General features: G+C 40.6%; 2 non-coding genes across 2 annotated transcripts; both read right to left on the bottom strand.

Moving 5' to 3' along the window:
• Positions 1-1,723: 1,723 nt before the first annotated feature.
• On the bottom strand, positions 1,724-1,798 carry TRNAP-UGG (transfer RNA proline (anticodon UGG)). Its single transcript has one exon. It is a non-coding gene; the product is annotated as a tRNA-Pro (tRNA).
• Positions 1,799-1,989: 191 nt separating this feature from the next.
• TRNAF-GAA (transfer RNA phenylalanine (anticodon GAA)) lies at positions 1,990-2,063 on the bottom strand. Its single transcript has one exon. It is a non-coding gene; the product is annotated as a tRNA-Phe (tRNA).
• Between the last annotated feature and the right edge of the window lie 12,990 nt (positions 2,064-15,053).

Genomic DNA, 15,053 nt, shown 5'->3' with positions numbered 1-15,053 from the left:
CTATTCCTTTACAGGAGAGAGAGTAAATCAAAGAAAGAAGGGAGACGAAAGCAAGACAACAAGACAAGATTCATTCTCCGGATCCTGTAAAGACCATTTCTGATTTTGTCTATCCTCCCCTATATTTTTGGGGATAAAAGAGATGCTTTACCCTTCTTTCCCTCGGGAACTCTCCTGTAAACACTCAAAAAACAAGAATTCTCCTATCCCCCCCCCCCCCCCCCCGTATTTTTAGGGATCAAACTGTATCTCTCCCTTATTTTTAGGGATCAAATCTAGTAAAGGTAATTCATTCATTATTAAGGAAAGACGAAACAAGAAGCCAGCCGGCCGGTCTCTGATCTTCTCCTTCACCTTCCCCTTCAAGTGTTTTAAGTCAAGACGAAACTAAACATTTGTTATCCTGTAAACACTCCTTATTCATTCTCGTTCACTGTCAGGAAAGACTATCGAAGAATCAATTCGACTTAACTGTAAGTAAATCCGAAAGATTCCTTCTTTCTCTTTCTCTTCCCCTTCAAGTGTTGAAAGTCTTCACTCTCTCTCTCTTCATTCTCCTTCACAGTCAGGAAAGAGGTAAACTCCGAAACTACTGAACCTGAAAGTCTTTCAAGTCAAGACTACTTATTCCTTCTCCGATTCCTTCTTTCACTCTTAAGGACCAAGAATTCTCAAATTCTATCCTCATATAACTGTCAAAGTTCGTTAGAGGTTTTTCCCTAACAAAAGCTCCTGAAATCAATTTCATTCTATCCCCCCCTCCCCCCCCCTGTATTTTGAGGGATAAAAGTGTATCTTTACCCTATTTTGAGGGATAAAAGAGTCCATTTATAGGAGTTCTTGGTTTGTCCGATGTCGATTCGTATGGCAATGCGGACTCGACTCAGGATGAGGATTCCGCTTTTCATACTGCTGGAGCCGAAAGAGCTAGTAAGCTATCTCGCTAAACGAAAGGAGCACGTACGGGTTGACCTCGTTACAAGGGGCGGGGGCCAGCCAAAGAAGGTCAGTCGGACTCGGTTAGGACCCTTGATCCGGTTCAGCTAGGTTCTTCCATGCGAGAATGTCTGCGTATCGGTATCCTCTTCAGGACCGGTTGCTTCCTCTTTTTGTTTATACGTTTGGAGAAACCTAATAAGTATACGTTTGGAGAACCCTGCTAAGCCCGCCTTTCTTACCCGGTGTGATTCAATCTTTCAGCTCAAACTTTCCTATCGTCGGAATAAGAGTAAGTACTCTTACCTTTTCCTTTTCTTGCCCGAGCCAAGGGATCATTCAGTTTCTACCAAAAAGTTTGCTATCTAGTTAGTTGCCGTAATCGAATGTCTTTCTCATTCGACATTCTCTCTTACCAAGCTCTCGTACTCGCCAGGGTTGAGGAGACAGTTCGTGAGCTAATTGGGCTTCGAGATTGCATGCGAAAAGAGCTCACTCCGGTTCTGGTGAAGGAAAGGGTCTGATCTCTTTCATTGGAGCACATTGATGCCGAAGGAGTCTTCGGAACCGGTGGAGAGGCTATGATGATTTCAGGCTATTCAAATAGCATGACTGATACCACAAAGAAAGAAAGGGTATCTAAGTCACACCAGTGGAATAGCTTTTTCATAATAATTATCTCGATATATGATACCAAAACCCTGCCTGATGACTGATAAGATCAGGGGAAAGACAAAAGAATGACAGACAATTCTACGTGTGATAGAAAAGGAGATCATCCTCTTTATCAAGGTGACAGGATTCGAACCTATGGCCCTCTGTACCCAAAACAGATGCGCTGACCAGACTGCGCTACACCTCGTCTCACCCCCCCGGAGCATATGGATCTACCCAATCGATGAACACTCAAACCAAACTCGCCCATTTTGGCACAGGGACGCGAGAACCAATCCGAGTAATCTACAGCTTTGTTTATCAAATCTACTTGTTTTGTGCTTCCTCTTTCATTTTCATTTCCAAATTAGGTCCCGGCTACGTGTCCTTTGGACCCTTTGCTTAGAAGTGGATTCGAACCACTGACACAAGGATTTTCAGTCCTTTGCTCTAACCAGCTGAGCTACCTGAACCCCTTTCCTAAAGTCTGTTTTCTTCAAAGAATACGCCCTACCTTACCACTTGACTAGTAAAAGCCCTTTACTCAAAGAAAGAGTAGTTAGGGCTTGATTTGCTTCTTCGTCAAGCTTTCGAGTCTTGAAACTGCCGCCTAATCTCCCAACACAAAAACCGAGAGACGCCCAGGGACTGGACAACCGGAGGGAGCTTGCTTCTCGAAAGAGGATAGGCCGGTCAAACAAAAACAAGGCGCAACGGGCTCTCCCTACGCTCCTAGTCACTAAATTGTGCTATTCCGTCCTCGGCTCCACCAAGACTTTCTCTCACGCACGTAATTTCGCCAGCTACCGGTCCTAGATCCAAATTCATACCCTAGTGGTTTACCCGGCATGACAGACAGTTGGAGCTTTGATTGTAAACCCACCCTGTCTTTACCTACCCACCGCCCTTGTCTTAACACGATGCTCCTACTTCCTCTCAATTCAAGGAAGATTCCCAATACATCTACGATCAATTCAATTAAGCGAATCTTTTCACTAACTTCTCTTTCTTAGTAGACAGGGTAGAGAATGAATGTGCTTGGGAGTCCCTTACAACATTAGGAAAACAATTCAATCCCAGGGTAGAAGAGAACAAGAAAAGCTCATACCAACAAGGAACAATCCTTTTTGGGGAAGGACTCAGGCACGCAGCTCTTTATAGATTCGGAGCACGAACTTGTTCTGGTGTCCATTCATTCAATTAACATCGGTACAGGAGGCAGTCTCCCGCGCGCTCGGGACAAGATTGGTAAGCATACATACCTAGCTCAGCCATTAGAGTTAGAGTCCATTCACGGTTAACTTACCACCAACGAAGAATTTCTCGTCCCTAGGATATGTAGATTCATTAGTGACCTTAGCTTGGTTCAATAAGTCAGGTGTAGATTTGATAGTGAGAAAGGCAAGGGCTGCGAGAATGACCGCGGAGAACAAGGCTCGAGAGACAGACCTACTATTCCAACCCAGTGAAGGCGACGTCTCACTACTACCAGTACGAATTGCGTTGATTCCACCCCTACACTACCAACCAAATAAGGCAAGGTCTCATGGTGGCAAAGAAAAAGAGGAAGCGCTCTTGTTGCGCGGACCCCATAATCAAGAAAGATGGAACGAACACAAGAAGCTCAGTAGCAAGCCGTCTCATAGTCACCACTTACTCTATTTCTCGATATTTCTGTTTGATTGAAACAAGACTAAATGGATGAAGACGAGTTTTCACTGTCAGACTAAAGCCAAAGAGTTTACGGTGTCTGAATAACTAGTCAAAGTAACTGCCTAAGAGTAACGAACCTATAGTGTTTCAAGACGAAAGAGAAAGGCTTAAGCCAAGATGCCTTCACTCTTCTTTCTTTCTTTCCCCTGTCCCGTAACCTGATTGACTTTGTATTCTTTGCTTTAACTGTTCAAAGTATTCATTCCTTAAAGCTTGGGCTTGGTATTTGTTATTCTTTCTTCTCTGTCTAGCTGCTTGCACCTTAGCTTTCGTTTTGTTGTTACTTCCTTCACCGTCCTCTCTGTAACCTATTGATTCATAGATATAGGACTTAACTAACTACTCTGCTTATGGGTCTCTTTTCAATCACTTGTCGGGGTAAAAGGCAAAGAAAAGGATTTCTGCTTTCAAGACTGAAGAGTACGTAAACTAAGACTGAATGATTAGACTGAAGAACTCTTTCCTTTGTCCCTTCTTGAACTGTAAGAGAAGAAGAGGGTCAAGCTACTACTCTCTATTAGTGGAACCCCTCTACACCAAGGCTTTCGCTATTCGAGAACAAGAGAAAGCTGTCTTCTGGTTGGTTGGTTTGTTTCTGTATTTCTGTTCTTCTTCAATCCGGAGGCTCTACAGTGAGCTCTCATTGGTTCTTTCAACTGGCACTGAAGAGAGGAAGTGAAGCTAAGCTGATTTGATTCATTCTGCTATCCTTGAACAAGTAAAGACTCTCTACTCCTTGATTGATTCATTCTCCTTAACTATTTTACCTGACCTGGAACCACTAGAAGAAGTGTCTTCATTCCGAGTCGTTCACTCCTACACCTATCTTTTGCTTATTCTTATTCCTAATAGAGACTAAAAGGTAAAGGTCAAGATTAATCAGACTTGACAGGAAAGCTACTTACTCTCTCTCCTGATTGAGAAGAAGGTAAAGAAAGACTATTTGATCTGCTTCTCCTCCTGACCCTCTCCTTTGTAGCTCTTCTTCTCCCCTCTCTAACTACAACAAACAGGGATTGAACTAACTCCCTCACGCACGGACGGGTATTACCCTCGCTACTTCACCTCATGAAATCCGAAAGTTCTATCTATTCCATTGCTGGAAGCTTAATAAGACTCTGTCTATGATATTACCCGAGAGTATATTGTTACCTCCTTTCTATTAACCTGAGTGAGAGTATATTGTTGTTACCTTTCTAGTACCTGCTGAGAGTATATTGTTGTTACCCTTCTATCTAGTATATTGAACAACAAAGGAAAGACTGACTAAAGCTTTACCTTAAACCTAAAGAACAAGTAAAGATGATATGAACCAAGAGACATCAATCATACAATATACTTCAATGAAGATATGAAGAAAAGGTTGTCAAAATTATCAAAAGATGTTTTCAATTCATGCTACATTGAAGAAAAATGAAGTTTGATTGTTGTAAATTTTGGGTGGGTTACAATTTAGAGTTATTGTATTTTAAGACTTTTTATTTAATTTCGGTTACATTTACATAATGGCTAATTATGACCATAAAGTAGGAATGTTACAACTCTTGGAATACCTTTAGTAGTTTCATTTTTGAGGTTATATAAAGCCTTATATGTTGTATTTGTAAGCAGACTTGGAAAATATAGTAAAAGAAGCATTTGAGCTTTTCTTTAGCCAATGGCTAAGTTTCCTTGCAATTCTATGTAGTTTAGGTTGCATGTAGAATCATTCAAGCTCGACATGATCAATCTTGCTTGTGGAGTGATTCGAATCTCAATCAAGTGTTCTTGCGTTGAGATATTTGATCAACAAGAATCATTCAAGCTAGACATGATCGATCTCGCTTGTGGAGTGGTTCGAATCTCAAACAATGTTCTTGCCTTGAGATATTAGATCAACAAGGTAATCCGAATCTTATTCCCCTTGTATTGATTCCTTATCTTATCATTTGGTATCAGAGCTTCAGGCTCAAGATCGGATATATGTTTCCTTTGCGTTTCTTCTCAATTTGATTTTTATTTATTTTCATCTTTTTAGTTTTTTTAATCGACCCAGAGTTCAAAATTCAATCTTTGCTCTATTTAAAATTTTGAGAGGTGAGAATGAGAGCTTCATTTGTATAACTGAGTGTAAAAAGAGTGTCCTAAAATTTTCTTGAGTGTATACTCGTGAGGAGAGTGTTGTGAGTTCCTTCGTATTTTCATAACTTATTTTTTGCAGCAAAGTTTCACAAATAGGTTCGAGGACGAATCCTCTTGAAGAAGTGGAGAATGATATGAACCAAGAGACATCAATCATCCAAATATACTTCAATGAAGATGTGAAGAAAAGGTTGTCAAAATTATCAAAAAAAAAAAAAAAATGTTTCAATTCATGCTACATTGAAGAAGAATGAAGTTTGATTGTTGTAAATTTTGGGTGGGTTAAAATTTAGAGTTATTGTATTTTAAGACTTTTTATTTAATTTCGGTTACATTTACATAATCGCTAATTATGGCCATAAAGGATGAATGTTACAACTCTTGGAATACCTTTAATAGTTTGGAGTGATTCGAATCTCAAACAAGTGTTTGAGATATTTGATCAATAAGAGTCATTCAAGCTAGACATGATCGATCTTGCTTGTGGAGTGATTCGAATCTCAATCAAGTGTTCTTGCCTTGAGATATTTGATCAACAAGGTAATCCGAATCTTATTCCCCTTGTAGTTGATTTCTTATCTTATCATTTGGTATCAGAGCTTCAGGCTCAAGATCGGATATATGTTTCCTTTGCGTTTCTTTTCAATTTGTTTTTTTTATCTTTTTCGTTTTTAATCGACCCAAAATAAAAAATCCAATCTGGGCTCTACTAAAAAATTTGAGAGGTGAGAATGAGAGATTCATTTGTGTAAATGAGTGCAAATAGAGTGGCCTAAAATTCCTTGAGCATATACTCTTGAGAGAGTGTTGTGAGGTGCGTAGTATTTCCATAACTTATTTTTTTGCAGCAAAGTTACACAAATAGATTCGAGGACGAATCCTCTTGAAGAAGTGGAGGATGATATGAACCAAGAGACATCAATCATACAATATACTTCAATGAAGATGTGAAGAAAAGGTTGTCAAAATTATCAAAAGATGTTTTCAATTCATGCTACATTGAAGAAAATGAAGTTTGATTGTTGTAAATTTTGGGTGGGTTACAATTTAGAGTTATTGTATTTTAAGACTTTTTATTTAATTTCGGTTACATTTACATAATGGCTAATTATGGTCATAAAGTAGGAATGTTACAACTCTTGGAATACCTTTAGTAGTTTCATTTTTGAGGTTATATAAAGCCTTATATGTTGTATTTGTGCCCCTTTAGGGAAACAAACCTCTTTAAGCACGCATGTCACACACACTAACTCAAAAAGGACACTTTACGACAAATATACACCTCTCTAAATCCTAACCCTACATGTTCACACTTACACAAACTCCCTCACTAAAAGATACACCACCTTTACTGAATACCACTAATCTAAATAACAAACACAAAGTATCCCGAACCCCTTAACCTTCCGGTTGCGTAGTTTACTGTTGCATCGTTGACTGGACCCTCCTTACGGTTAGGCACCCTCCACTGTGCGCACAAGCCGAAGGCGTAGTGGCAATTCCTTCGGCTACTGTAGAGATAAGGCTACAGAGCGGGGCTAGAGATACGGAGGTTTGATCTTTAGACATTCAATAGGCTACTTCCTTACTCCTTACTAAGGTTGTGAGAGTAACCATCTGATGTGATGGTTGACGTTGTTGTTAACATATATCATCAGATGCCACAATCTGTCATGTAAGGCTCCATCCACTGAGTGCCAATACCGATGGCGTAGTGGCATTACCATCGGTGACTGCAACATCCTTAAGGGTGACATCATTTTAGCAGGGTGAGGGAGGAAAAAGCTTATTAAGTCTCGCATTCTCGTGTTTTTTGACCATATAAGAAAGCTCCAAAGAAGCTACATACTCCTTACGTCTGACACTCGAGTAAGATCCCACCGTGATATTAAGGTTTTCTGCAACTTTTCCTTAATATCATAGGGCTCTCTGAAAGGTTTGACTTACTACTTTCAGAGATACGAACAGTTTAGTAAGGCACCATCCACTGTGCGCAAACACCGAAGGCTTAGTGGCATCTCCTTCGGTAACTGCTTTATTGCAGCGCGAGTAAGGCCTCTGAAAAGCCAATTATATGGAAGAAAAACACACAATCGTTCCCCTCACACATGTGTTCTCAAACACTAGATAGCAACCAGCAGGAACATCGTATAATCGGGATATCACAACCTCTGTCCCGGTAATCGTTGTTCCTCGATTGCTATAAAGTGTTTTCTTCTAGTGTTCTGTTTTTTTGACATTTTTGACCTTCACAGTTAATAAGTTCTCCCTTACATGAAACTCTTTACCTCTGATACTGTTTTCCCATCTGAGAATGGATCACAGCAAGTAAGACATAATCCACTGTGTGCTGTTTCCGCCGAGTTAGTGGTTATGCTAGCGGATAAAAGCATCACCCAATTGATGGGTGAATAGCTTAGGTGAGTGGGGAGAAATAGCTTATTTTGTCTTGCTTGAAGGTCAGGTACCCCGACCTAATTGGGGCACCAAACTCTCTATATAAAGCACAGGGAGCCTACTACAATCAGGATATTGATATCCTGGTTTAAAAGCTTCCTATCTTTGTATAGAGAGGGAAATTTTGAATATTTTTTTTAGGGAGAAATCTACTTTTTGTGTGTAATATACACTGCAAATAACCTCAAAAACACTCACTGAAAGACTAAACATCTTTCACTGAGGATTTTTTCTACTGAAAGACTATTACACACAAAACATCTTACCCTGAATCGGAGAAAGAAAGAGGCTTTCCCCATATTTTCATTGCCATAATTAGTATTCTCTTGCAAGGAAAGCCTCTTTCTTTCTCCGATTCAGGGTAAGATGTTTTGTGTGTAATAGTCTTTCAATAGAAAAAATCCTCAGTGAAAGATGTTTAGTCTTTCAGTGAGTGTTTTTGGGGTTATTTGCAGTGTATATTACACACAAAAAGTAGATTTCTCCCTAAAAAAAATATACAAAATTTCCCTCTCTATACAAAGATAGGAAGCTTTTAAACCAGGATGTTGATATCCTGATTGTAGTAGGCTCCCTGTGCTTTATATAGAGAGTTTGGTGCCCCAATTAGGTCGGGGTACCTGACCTTCAAGCAAGACAAAATAAGCTATTTCTCCCCACTCACCTAAGCTATTCACCCATCAATTGGGTGATGCTTTTATCCGCTAGCATAACCACTAACTCGGCGGAAACAGCACACAGTGGATTATGTCTTACTTGCTGTGATCCATTCTCAGATGGGAAAACAGTATCAGAGGTAAAGAGTTTCATGTAAGGGAGAACTTATTAACTGTGAAGGTCAAAAATGTCAAAAAAACAGAACACTAGAAGAAAACACTTTATAGCAATCGAGGAACAACGATTACCGGGACAGAGGTTGTGATATCCCGATTATACGATGCTCCTGCTGGTTGCTATCTAGTGTTTGAGAACACATGTGTGAGGGGAACGATTGTGTGTTTTTCTTCCATATAATTGGCTTTTCAGAGGCCTTACTCGCGCTGCAATAAAGCAGTTACCGAAGGAGATGCCACTAAGCCTTCGGTGTTTGCGCACAGTGGATGGTGCCTTACTAAACTGTTCGTATCTCTGAAAGTAGTAAGTCAAACCTTTCAGAGAGCCCTATGATATTAAGGAAAAGTTGCAGAAAACCTTAATATCACGGTGGGATCTTACTCGAGTGTCAGACGTAAGGAGTATGTAGCTTCTTTGGAGCTTTCTTATATGGTCAAAAAACACGAGAATGCGAGACTTAATAAGCTTTTTCCTCCCTCACCCTGCTAAAATGAGGTCACCCTTAAGGATGTTGCAGTCACCGATGGTAATGCCACTACGCCATCGGTATTGACACTCAGTGGATGGAGCCTTACATGACAGATTGTGGCATCTGATGATATATGTTAACAACAACGTCAACCATCACATCAGATGGTTACTCTCACAACCTTAGTAAGGAGTAAGGAAGTAGCCTATTGAATGTCTAAAGATCAAACCTCCGTATCTCTAGCCCCGCTCTGTAGCCTTATCTCTACAGTAGCCGAAGGAATTGCCACTACGCCTTCGGCTTGTGCGCACAGTGGAGGGTGCCTAACCGTAAGGAGGGTCCAGTCAACGATGCAACAGTAAACTACGCAACCGGAAGGTTAAGGGGTTCGGGATACTTTGTGTTTGTTATTTAGATTAGTGGTATTCAGTAAAGGTGGTGTATCTTTTAGTGAGGGAGTTTGTGTAAGTGTGAACATGTAGGGTTAGGGTTTAGAGAGGTGTATATTTGTCGTAAAGTGTCCTTTTTGAGTTAGTGTGTGTGACATGCGTGCTTAAAGAGGTTTGTTTCCCTAAAGGGGCACATTTTGTGTGGAGTACTTTTTTGAAAGACTATACAGTCTATAGAGAGGATTTTTTCGACTTAAAGAGGATTACACACACAAACTCTCCTAGAAAGACTATACAGTCTATCTAGAGGATTTTTTCGACTGAAAGACTATTACACTAAAAACTCTCCCTGAAAGACTAAACAGTCTATCCATACCATTTTTTCGACTTAAAGACTATTACACACAAAACTTCTTTCCCAGAGGTTTAGTTCCCAGAAAGCTAATTACACACACAACATCTTACCCGGAATCGGAGAAAGAGGCATTCCTTTTATGCCCGGAATCTGAGAAAGAAAGAAAGAAAGAGGGTTTAGCACTGAAAGACGATTACACACAACACTTCATTCCCAGAGGTTTAGTCTCCAGAAAGAGAATTACACACAAAACATCTTTCCCTGAGGTTTAGTGCCCAGAAAGTAAATTACACACACAACATCTGACCCTGAATCTGAGAAAGAAAGAGGCTTTCCTTACACACAACACTTCATTCCCAGAGGTTTAGTCTCCAGAAAGAGAATTACACACAAAACATCTTTCCCTGAGGTTTAGTGCCCAGAAAGTAAATTACACACACAACATCTGACCCTGAATCTGAGAAAGAAAGAGGCTTTCCTAGGATTGGTCATTGGGGATCTCTAGAAACTCCATTTTATGAAATTTCTGAGAGATCAAAAAAAGTGCGGATGCTTTATTTATCACCAAGTCGAGATGAATACTATATGGTAGCGACAGGAAATTCTTTGGCACTGAATCCAGGTATTCAGGAAGAACAGAGAAAGACTATTACACACAAAACATCTTACCCTGAATCGGAGAAAGAAAGAGGCTTTCCTTGCAAGAGAATACTAATTATGGCAATGAAAATATGGGGAAAGCCTCTTTCTCCGCAGTGAGTGTTTTAGGGGTTATTAGCAGTGTATATTACACACAACCAAATCTTCTATGAATGATTAATGCCGACTGGTTATGTTGGTTGCCCTCCCCAAGGAATTGTATGAGCCTTTCCTGGTAGGCCTGTCTGACAGCGAGGCGGCTTCTTGGATTGATTATCTTCTTTTCTTTGTATTGTACAGAAAATAACATAACAAAGAAAGTAGGATACACACCTTTACCCTTTTCGTCGAAGATTCCAGAATTATTTGAATGAGTCAGAATATAGATAGAATCTATATATCTATAATATCTTATCGAAGAAAACCGTTTATGAAACTGACGATCGAGGTCCATTAACACAATATGGAATAAGACCCTATTGATATCACCCAATGGGAGAATAAGCTTAGAAAGTTTGCATATATCAGCCTGATGATCACCATCCCTTCATGAACATCACAGCAAATATGATTAAAACATTTATAGCTCCCACGTAAATAAGGAGTTGCGCGGCAGCTACAAACTGGGCGTTTGCTAAAATATAGAATAAGGATATAGAAACAAGAACCAGTCCCAACGAAAAAGCAGAATAAATGGAGTTATTAAATAATAGTACTCCCATACTTCCTAAAATAAGACCTGATCCCAACAAGCAAAAGAGACTACTATCAGCTCGGGGTTGGTTATTAGACCCACGAGCCTCCATAAGAAAGGCTGAACCACTACTATAGGAAAGCGAAACCACTGAGGACGAAGTCATTTAAGCTGATTATGATGCAATTCCCCACCAGTTCAATCATTGAAGAAGAGAACGAATATGCTCAACTGTAAAGGTGAAGGAGAGGAGCGAAGCTGCGAGACTGTAAAGGAGAGGAAATTCCAAGTTATGTATAGAATGATAATGAATGTCAAATGGATGAATAGATTATTTCAATCAATTAGACTATGATTTCAATACTGCAATCTGATTTCTACAGTGAAGTCAATAAAGAGACGAATGAACTCCAAAAAGAAAAGAGTCCTTGAGGTGAATCACAGGTCATTGGCAGTTCTTCCCCTTTCTTTTGGAAATCAAGCCTAGCCTAGATAAGAGCAAGAGAGGTAGGAACCCAAGACCAATCCATTTATTATGAGAAGTCGGTTCATGGGCTAACTAACCCGAGAACCGAAACACATATAAAAAGAGGAAATATTCGCCCGCGAACATTTCAATTTTATTAGATTTATAAATTTGGGTCGATCAAATATAAGACTAGATAAAAAAAGAAAAGGCAAAACAAAATAAAGGTTGCTTGTTCAAGAGTTGGTGGTTAAGGCTCTCGTCACTATTACTATCCAGCCACGGCTTTACCCTATTACTACCTAGAGGACGTAGCTGACACACAAAACAAAGGAATGGGGGGTTGGTTCGGGGTCGGCACATGGTCAGCGGTCGGTGGTGGACGAGTCAAGGCGCTTCCTCTTTTTGATAGATTCTTTATAGACATAGACATGCGAGTGGAGAAGGAATTATGATCTGCTTGGCTCTGATTTTCTTATCCGCTTGTGGGAGTTGCAGAAGCTACTACAAATTTGGGAATTGAAAGACCTGATTTTGTTTGTTGAATATTAATATGAATCAAAATCCGTATGGTCATGCGGTTTTTACAGGGTAGGCCGTAGAGATACAGATGGTGAGCATAGTGGAACAAGGCTCATATCAACAACTCCACCTGAAGAATATATGGAATGAGCAGTTTACGTATTTTAGAAGTCAAGAAGCCAGATCGAAGTCAACCACATCCCACAGCCGCCTCTTATTGGATCTCGCTTGGGTTGTCCTTGGCAAATCCTTAGAGCGTTATAAGCGAGCTTCCATCTCTCCTAGCCAAGCCTTATTCTCTTTCACTTTGCTTTCTCAATTCTAGCTTTGAGCCCTTCCCTTTGACTTCCTTATTTAACTTAATGCTTTAAAAGGCCAACCATTGAGCCTAGCGCTAAAGCCCTATTCCACCTAACCACGAAAGTCTCCCATATTTCAGCAGAGCCAACACGTAGCCTGGAGGACAACCACCAACTTCCTACAGTACACCCTTATCTGTCCGGGGCACGCACCTTCATTCAGCCATGTGAGCGCGTCACCAGATAGTCGAGCGCTTAGCTTACAGCGCCTTATTCGTCTTCGGTCGATCAACCCTATACTATACTATAAGACGAAAGCAGCTAAGACTGACACTACCTCACCTGCTGATGCGGACTATGATTCCGATTTCAATAAGCCCAACTTAAACAGTTAAGAGATTTTTGAAGGGACATTCTAGTTTTGCCAGATATTTCGTTGTTGGACGAAGATCAAATTGTTTATTCCTTCCCTGAATCCCGATCTTCCACTGCCTGCCTTCCTCTGATGGATAACTCCTTTCTTTCCCCCATCTATCGGAGTCTTGAATGAATGCCCCGGCGGATCCAACTATTTCATAACCTGTCCCTGCAGTGATATGGCTGGATGCATTGCTTGAAATTCCTGCTTTACTGGTGTTGCCCCTTGAGAAAGAATCTGATTCTATTATCAAAGGTATTCTCATTCAGAGATCTTTCTTTCATTTCCATGTGGGGGTAGGCCGCTGTGCTGGCTGCTGGCTGATTGGTCCTCATGTCGATTGAGAGAAGAATGTGCAGGACAGACGGTCTGCTTCAATGTATGGCTCGGGGTTGGCGATACGTGAAGTGATGTTTTAGTGGGAGTTCCAGAGAACGGGGTGTAGAGACCTTAAACAATGAAGTATTGAAGCTTCGGTAGCGAGAAGCAAGCATATGGCATATATCTATTTCAAGTAAACATATAACGGTTCGCTCGACTCACTTAGGTTTTTGTCAGATGGCGCATATCCCCAACCACACACACCGACAACAGGCTGGAGACTTGCCTTAGGCTACTCAACCTACACGGCCGTAATCATTGAGCATTATTTGACTATGAGGTCTTCTTTCGTTTCCTAAAGCACGCTTCTGTAAAGTCATACCATTTCTCCTTTTCTACCATGAGGAATTGAGCTTTATCTGCTGAAGAATAAGGAAGGTCAAGGGAAAGATAGCATAGCCGGGCCGGTGGTGAGGATAGAATGTCTTTCACTTTTTCTAAAGAAGAGCCGAACACAAGAAACCAAGCCTAGTCTAAAGGGATAGAAGTCTCCCTCGGCTAATTAATCAGATTCAGCTTATTTTAAACAACTAGGGCGAGTGACTTCCTCGGCTAACCAACCCTTTCATTCCCGAATTGAAATAGGGCTACAGACGATCTACTGATTCTTGATCCTTTAAAGATGTAAATGAGAAGAGAAGAGAGGGCATGTCACGATGCTGGAGTTGACGGTGTACCCCACGCCTATAAGGTCTTCCCTTTCAACAATCAGGTGAAAGTTAACAGGGGGCCTAATCCTATTTGATTCAGCTCTTGAGAGATTCAGGGTCTTGGACTGATCCCTCCGAATGATTAAGACTAAAATGCTTAGTTTCTGTCTTCGAGTCCGACTATTTCCTTGAGTCTGGTGATGAGTCGTTTGATCTCGATGCCATAACCCTCGATGAACTTGGTGATTGTATTCTTCCTGAACTGAACATGAATGAAATTCTTTCTGGTTCAGAGTCTCTTTTGCTTGCTGATGTTCATGATGATGATTAATTGGTTAATGTCATCATTCAACTTATAATGAATCATAGGAAGGCCTAGACTTAGAAGATAAGAAATGATTAAAGGAGTGTTTCGAACAGGTTAAGGTCAAACCTCAAGATCGTGCACAGCCTGCCATGGATGGAACGGAGACAGTTAACTTAGGTACCGATGATGAGATCAAGGAGGTCAGGGACCACATGAAAGGCCTAGGGGGAGTAGTTGATAGCCCTTAGGAAGGATCGAAGAGCTTAGTGTGAAACTAAGGATTAAGGAAGGTTTCTACCTGGCATAAGCTAAGGTACCTCGCTCATTAGTCACTACCCCCTGCATGGTCAACTCTTGCCGGGTTAATGTATTTGAATGAATCATATATTCATTATTACGCGTAGAGATACCTATTGATAGTGGTTTGTTCATGCATCAATAGTAGAGTAGCTATTAGTATAGTTTCAGAGAAGTGACAAGATCATCAAAAAGGGAGGCACTCAAGCTTGACGTTATTACCTCTCAATTGGTAGGAAAGATTTGAGACTGGAGCATACGCCTTCTTCCTCTATGGATAGGGCGACGTGACACGGGTTAGAAAGTAGAAGAAATTGATCACATGTCCCCTTCTCAACAACCTTTACCACATCAGTAGATAGAGTCGATTTCCTATCCTTGGTAAACTCTTGTTCTTTTTCAATGTCGTACAGTCGAGGTGCCTGAATAAATGAATTATCCCGAGACATCAT

The sequence above is a fragment of the Cucurbita pepo genome, chromosome 6, assembly GCF_057944985.1.
Source record: "Cucurbita pepo subsp. pepo isolate OVF chromosome 6, ASM5794498v1, whole genome shotgun sequence".
In the NCBI taxonomy this organism is placed as follows: Eukaryota; Viridiplantae; Streptophyta; class Magnoliopsida; order Cucurbitales; family Cucurbitaceae; genus Cucurbita; species Cucurbita pepo.
This window is presented reverse-complemented; position numbering and strand designations above follow the sequence as displayed.